The sequence below is a fragment of the Aethalodelphis obliquidens genome, unplaced genomic scaffold, assembly GCF_003676395.1.
Source record: "Aethalodelphis obliquidens isolate GAN/ISIS:26980383/991018 unplaced genomic scaffold, ASM367639v1 scaffold56, whole genome shotgun sequence".
NCBI classification, from domain to species: Eukaryota; Metazoa; Chordata; class Mammalia; order Artiodactyla; family Delphinidae; genus Aethalodelphis; species Aethalodelphis obliquidens.
In genome coordinates this window covers 3,692,292-3,699,992 of record NW_020838000.1, presented here as the reverse complement: position 1 = coordinate 3,699,992, position 7,701 = coordinate 3,692,292, and the positions used below count along the sequence as shown (strand labels likewise).

The following is a 7,701-nucleotide window of genomic DNA, read 5'->3' as shown; positions in this document are numbered from 1 at the left end:
TGTCTGGAAGAAGCATACTTTCTGGGTGATGATAAGTTCTATATTTCATCAGGGCAAGGTTATGTGCAGGTGTATGTTTGTCAAACTCATCAAACTATGTATTTAAGATCTCTACATTAAGATCTTGTAATAGGGGTGGGGCATGCACCTGGCTGTTAGCAAGCGACTGGTAGCGGTCCTGCTCAGCCATTGGTCGGGGTCATTGTGGGCCCCTCCCCCAAGTGAGCAACCATTAAAAGTCCTGCTCAGCCATTGGTTGGCACTGAAGTGGGCCCCTCCCCCTCCCCTTCCTCTGTATAAAAAGAGCCTGAATTCGGACTGAGGGAAGATGGTTTTTTGAGACACTAGTGTGCCATCTTCTTGGTCTGCTGGCTTTCCAAATAAAATCATTATTCCTTGCCCCAACAACTGATCTCCCAATTTATTGGCCTGTCGTGTGGCAAGTAGAGTGAGCTTGGTCTCAGTAACAATCTGTGTGTAAACTATACCTCAGAAAATAAAACAGTGAATTCCCTGGCAGTCCAGTGGTTAGGACTTGATGCTTTCACTGCCGAGGCTAGGGTTCAATCCCTGGTCAGGGAACTAAGATCCACAAGCCACGTGGCCAAAAATAAATAAATAAATAATTTAAAAAATAAATAAATAAAATAAAATATGTGTGGGTGTTCTGTAAGCTCTTCAATTTTATACTTAAACTTTCTGAAATCCACCACCTTTATTAAATACTTATGTAACTGTAAAATATTATAGGTCTTTTAGATATGAGCAAAAAGAGATATCACTTGAAAGAGTTACTAACTCAACTATTACCTAAGTAAGGATCGTAAGAAGTGCATTTATTTAATGAGTTAAATAGTTTCAATTTATTTATATTTTAATTCCTTCTACATGCTCATGGCATAACTTGAGAGCTCTGTGTTTATAAATTTTAAAAACAGAAAAATATCAATGGGTATAAACGCAATTGAGTACTTAAAGCTAGTTTGGAAAAGCAGTTACAAGATTAGCCAAAAACAGTAAATGACACAAAAATTATTTTAACTTCTAATACTAAGCAGAGTTACGTTGGCTCTTTCAATACAAACTGCGCCCCTGTCATTCCCTCTGATTCAGGCCCTTCTGATCTTTTATTTTTAAGTGCAGTAGATTCCCAGTTGGCTTTCCCAGTTTTACTGTCATCTTTTTTGGATCCATTTCAAGTCACCATATTAATCTTGAAGCCCAGCCTGAGCATGCCATACATCACAATTACGGTCAAGGTCAGCTCCCTGGCCTGGCATTCGAAGACTGGTGTTGGTCTGATCGCAGTCTGCCTGCCAAGGCACCTAATCTCAAGGCCACTTTTCCCCCTGGCCTCCCATCACCCGCAGATCTCTGCAGTGAGGCAGCTCAATGGAGCTCCCATTCCTGCCCCTGGGCTGCTGTTTATGCTGCCTGTGCATCTGAATTTTATACCATTTTGTCCCCACCTTACCATTACCAAATTCATCCCAGCTTTCAAAATCCACTTTAGCCATCACCTCCCTGTCAAGGACGTTTCTCATTGTCCTCACCCAGAATAATCTTTCTGTGTTATAAACACTCATCACATTTGTATACCCAGTTTCTTATCATAATCACCACTCTCTGTCTTATATTGTGAAATGGTTTGGAATCCAGCTCAAGACAGAAACACTAGCTTCAAAACATATCTCCCCAGCTGTCAGAATTTAGGCAAGTTACATCATCTCTCTATGCTTCTGTTTCTTCATCTGTTAAAAAATAAATAAAAATAGTACCTCTCTTATAAGATGGTTGTGAGTGGGAAATTAGATAATGTACATATAATGTACATAAACTACTTAGTCTGACACATTAAGTGTTTAGTAATATTTATGCCAAAATCTGCTAGAATCAATTCTCTAATTTATGAAACTATATTCCAAGAACTGAGAGAACTTGTAAATGGAAAGTTTTTGAGGAACTATCATGATATCCAAGAAGGTTAGAGATAGATAACTTTTGCTGGAGTTTCCAAATAGGGCATAAGTTAGGTTTTCAAAACCGCAGAATGGTGGTGTTAACTCTAGGTAGGAAGAGTCTGGTGAGAAAACAAAGCAACACAAAAATCCAAAAAAGGAGAAGTCATTTAGGTACCAAAGAGAAATGAAAACACATGTCCACACCAAGACTCAGACATGAATATTCAAAAGAGCTATATTCATCATTGCTCAAAACTAGAAACAAATGTCTACCAACAGGAAGTGAAGAAAGAAAGTGTGCTCTATCCCTGCAACAGAATACCACTCGGCAGTAAAAAGCAACACAGTCCTGGGAGAGCAGCGACATGGATAAGCCTCAAAATCATTGTGTTGAGTGAAAGAAGGCAAACACAAAAAAAGTACATACTGTATAATTCCATCTGTAACACGCTCTAGATAAAGCAAGTAACTTATGGTGACAGAAAGGAGTTCAGACCGCTGACCAGGGATGGAAGGGAAGAGTTAAGGAGAAGGGGAATGAGGAAACCTTGGAAGGTGGTGGAAATGTCCTGTGTCCCAGTTATGGTGGTGGTTTCAAGGGTCTATGCATAATCCTGTCAAAATGCATCAAATTATACATTTTATTTTTTTAATTTTATTGAAGTATAGTTGATTTACAATGTTGTGTTAATTTCTTCTGTACAGCAAAGTGACTCAGCTATATATATATATATATATTCTTTTTCATATTCTTTTCCATTATGGTTTATTATAGGATATTGAATATAGTTCTCTGTGCTATACAGTAGGACCTTGTTGTTTATCCATTCTATATATAATAGTTTGCATCTGCTTATCCCAACCTCCCGATCCATCCCTCTCCCATTCCCGTCCCCCTTGGCAACCACAAGTCTGTTCTCTGTATCCGTGTCTGGTATTTCTTCATAGATATGTTGATTTGTATCATATTTTAGATTCCACATATAAGTGATATCATATGTCAAATTATACATTTTAAATGGGTGTCATTTGTTGTATGTGAACTGTACCTCAATCAAACTAACTTCTGAGAAAAGAAATCACCAAAATACGAAATGATATTTTTAAGTCGGTAAGAGTGTGAAAAAGGAGTAGGGCTGATTGGGACACAATACATTTTCACTGAGAAAATGTTATATTTTCCTGATCATTTTTTCCTTCCCCGACAGGGCTATTGGGTTGCAAGATCTGGGAACTACCGTAGAAGTTGCTTCATTTGAAGATGCTAAAGAAGCTTTAAATTCATTTAATAAAAGGGAAATTGAGGGCAGAGCAATCAGGCTGGAGTTGCAAGAACCCAGGGGATCACCTAATGCAAGAAGCCAACCATCCCAAACTCTGTTTGTCAAAGGTCTGTCTGAGGATACTACAGAAGAGACATTAAAGGAGTATTCGTGCAAGGATAGTCACTGACCGGGAGACTGGATCCTCCAAGGGCTTTGGTTTTGTAGAACTCAACAGTGAGGAAGATGCCAACGCTGTCAAGGAGGCCATGGAAGATGGTGAAATTGATGGAAACAAAGTTACTTTGGACTGAGCCAAGCCTAAGGGTGAAGGTGGCTGCAGAGGGCGAGGTGGTGGCACAGGTGGCCCAGGTGGATTTGGTGGCAGAGGCCAGGGAGGCTTTGGAGGGGGCAGAGGAGGAGGAGACCACAAGCCACAAGGAAAGAAGGTGAAGTCTGAAGAGTTCCTTTTATCTCTGCCTTCCCCTCTTCCATTTGAAAGAAAGGACTCTGAGATGTTTACTGTGTTACCTGCTCAATGACGGAGCCTCCTGAGGACATTCCAAGACAGTATACAGCCCTGTGGTCTACTTGGAAACCCGTATAGATAACATTTCAAGGGAGATAACCCTGTTGGTGTTGACTGGATATTTGTATAAACTTTTTAAAGAGATGAGTGATAGAGTTAACCCTTGGAAGTGTTATTTTCATGATACGCTATTGGGCCAAAGGAAGTTTTGCCAACTGGGGCACAACAGTTGGAGAGCTGAGTGGTGATTCCTGTGTCACCCGAGAAGATCTCCAGTGGCAGGTCACAGGGCTCTACATTCAGTCTATTTAACATTTTTGTCAATTATTTGCCTGACCACCTAAGAGCACAAACATCAACTTTGGGTTGACTGAACATTACTATGTTAGACAAGAGATGATGATCTAAATTATCTTATAGGCTAAAGCAGTAGTTTAGTTCTAACAAGGTGAAACTTTACAAAGACAGCTTCGAAGTAGCTGAATTGAGTTGAAAATTCAGCTGAGCATGAGATACAAGTGCCATGCCATACCAAGAGGACATTAGGAAAAGAAGACTTAGAGGCATAATCAATAATAAGTTCAGTGTCAATTAACAATGAAATGTAACCTTTAAGGAAGTTAACATGGCCTTGGGTTGTATCAAGAACGATGTAAGCTTTTATAGAAAGGAGGTGAAATCTTGTTCTATATTCCATAATACGCTTATATTAAAACACTGCATTATGTTCTTGGTAGGATACTTGGTGGGGGAGAGATTAAAACTAGATCAGAGGAGGGGGAAAAACAGTATTTTTCTAATCTATGGTTCCCTTAAGGACTTAGTCATCTCAGCCTAACTACACCCATCGCAACTCCTGGCATGACTGTGATTATAGCTGTTCAAGCAAATGCTGTTGGCACCTTGATAAGACTTGGATTGATGCCATATAAAGTAGTGGGAAAGGGACAAGGGCTTTCCAGCTGAGAAAAGTCTGAAGGGTTGGGAGGAGGGGTGAAGCAAGGCAACAGGACAAGATGCACCTCTGGGATCTGAGGTGGGTTACAAGTGGCTGCAAGATCTTTGTCAAGTCCCTCCATTTTTTTGTAAAAGCTTTATCACACACAGGAATTTCTCTGGGGCACATTCTTAGGAATAGAATTTAGGGTTATAGAGCATTTTGAAATGATCTTCAAATGAGACATTGCAAAATCTGACTGTAAAGTATCTCACAAATGTTCTTTTTCATTGAGTTGTTATTGACATATAATATATTAGTTTCAGGTGTACTACATAATGATTAAGTGTTTTGCAAATCTCCTTCTCACTAAAATTACATCTGATCCTTTTTTCTCCATATGTTGGCCAACATGCAAAATTACATCACCATCAAAATATATGACATCTGACAGTTCTGAAATGTTATCTCCTTTTAATTTGAATTCCCTTATTACAAGGTTGAATATCTTTTCATATACTTTATTCGCTATTGGGTTTATTCTTCTCCAAGTTTACAGTCACACCTTCTAAGCATTACTTTCTATTGGTTCCTTTACTTTATTTCATTTATTCAAATCTCCTTTATATATTCTAGATATTAATCCTTTGAAATATTTATACACTTTAAATACCTCCTTTCAAATTTTGTCTATTTATGGTATATGAAAATTGTTTTCAGTGGAAGTTTACAAGTCATGTAAAATGTATTAATAAAATGTATTAGGGGCTTCCCTGGTGGCACAGTGGTTGAGAGTCCGCCTGCCGATGCAGGGGACACGGGTTCGTGCCCCGGTCCGGGAAGATCCCACATGCCGCGGAGCAGCTGGGCCCGTGAGCCATGGCCGCTGAGCCTGTGCGTCCGGAGCCTGTGCTCCGCAACGGGAGAGACCACAACAGAGAGAGGCCCACATACCACAAAAAAAAAAAAAAAAAAAAAAAGTATTAGTATTTTCCTCTAAAAAAAAAAGAAGAAGAAGAAGAAGGGGAGCTATATTTCCCCCCCTTTGAATCTGGGGCTGACTCTATGACAACTTTGACCAAGAGAATGCAGGGAGAGTGAAACAGTGCCAGTTCCAGGCCCAGTCTTTTTTTTTTTTTAAGATTTATTTTATTATTAATTTTTGGCTGTGTCGGGTTTTAGTTGTGGCATGCGGGATCTTCGTGGAGGCATGTGGGATCTTTTGTTGCGGCGTGCGGGCTCTTCATTGTGGCGTGAGGGCTTCTCTCTAGTTGTGGCACACCGGTTCCAGGGCACGTGGGCTTTGTGGTTTGCAGCACGCGGGCTCTAGTTGAGGCGCGTGAGCTCAGTAGCGGTGGTGCGTGGGCTTAGTTGCCCTGCCACACGTGGGATCTTAGTTCCCTGGCCAGGGATGGAACCCGAGTTCCCTGCGTTGCAGGTCGGATTCTTTACCACTGGACAACCAGGGAAGTTCCCAGGCCCAGTCTTTAAGAAGACTGGCAGCTTCCGTTTCCTCCCATTTAGAACCCAGCCACCCTGTTAGGCGGACTGTCAAGCAGCTACAAGGACAGGCCCACACGCAGCAGAACTGAGGCACCCAGTCAGCCACCCTGACTGCATTCCCTGCCAGCCCACGTAAGTGAGCCACTTGGATGTAGATCCTTACTTCACTGAGCTACCCTGGCTGACACCATACGGAGCAAAAATGAGTTTTTGCCTGCTTAGTTTCGCCAGACTGCAAGATCATTAGCAGAAAAAAGTTACTGTTATTGTGCTGAGCTGAGGCAGTGTGTTAGGTGGCAAGAGGAAATTGAAACAGTAAACATCTTCAAATATATGAAGAGCTCTCTTAGACGTGGCCCCTTGGGCTGGAATTAGAACCAATATGGAGAATTAGAACCAATATGCATACCTTGGAGAGACTCATGGAGAGGCAGGCTGGAACTTCCATGATAAGACTAGGCAGAGAAATCCAGAAGAGGGTACCAGAGTTGGACTCCGCTGGCGTTGGGACTGGACTCAAAGAAATAAACCAAGGATCTAGATTAGAATGCTCAGGGGACCATGGCTAGCTTAGACTCAGTCTCAGATGGTACCAGTGCCCAAGGTTCCACCTGCAGTAGCAGATAGCGGCATCACAGCGTCATGGGGAGGACCATTCAGGTTGAATCCATCCATCCAATAGCTGGGGAAAGACAGATGGGAAAGGACCGGAAGGTTGTCAGGGCCCCAGTCAAGGTGAGATTTAGACTGGGGTGTCAATCCCAAGGGAAAACCAGAGAGAAGCAGAGGCACAAGAGCTGGGCAGCAGAGTGGGAACATGAAAGGTGTAGCCTGGGATAGGGACACACCTTAGACCTGCCTGACATTAGCCACGGTCTTGATCCCATCCTCTGATGGGGATGCAAATCTTAATATGTCATCAGGCTGGAATAAAATCAGCTCAGAAACTAGCCAGCTGAGGAACTGGCTCGGGAATTGGAAGGGGGAAGTAGGTGGACAGCAGCTCTTCAGAATCCTTATCTGTACGGGAGTCAGACAAGAGGCTTCTGAGGGGAGCTAGTGAAAAAGAAATACAAGAAAGAACTTTCTCAGTCAGAGGGGTGTATTCCTGTGATTGCAAAAACCTCAATTACCACCTGCCAGGACAGCTATAGAGAAGATGCATTCATCTGATAAGAACTACATCAAATAACTTTCAAATTCCCAGCCAACCTAAGACTTTCTCATGTTGAAAATACACAACAAGAGGGCAAACTGCTTGCACAGAGTATATAGGTACTCAACAAGGAAGGAGTGGATGGATGGACAAATGGACACACATATGGACAGACAAACAGATGGATGGACACACATACGGATGGAAAAATAGATGGATGGATGGACTGATGGACACACGTATGGACAGACAAATGGATGGATGAAGGTGGATGGATGAATGGATGGACATATGCATGGACAGATAAATGGATGGACTGATGGACAGACACATGTATGGATGGACAAATGGAT

At 41.9% G+C, this 7,701-nt stretch overlaps 1 pseudogene; it reads right to left on the bottom strand.

The window, feature by feature from the left end:
- Window positions 1-3,133: 3,133 nt before the first annotated feature.
- On the bottom strand, window positions 3,134-6,825 carry LOC113609333 (putative inactive serine/threonine-protein kinase slob2; annotated as a pseudogene).
- Between the last annotated feature and the right edge of the window lie 876 nt (window positions 6,826-7,701).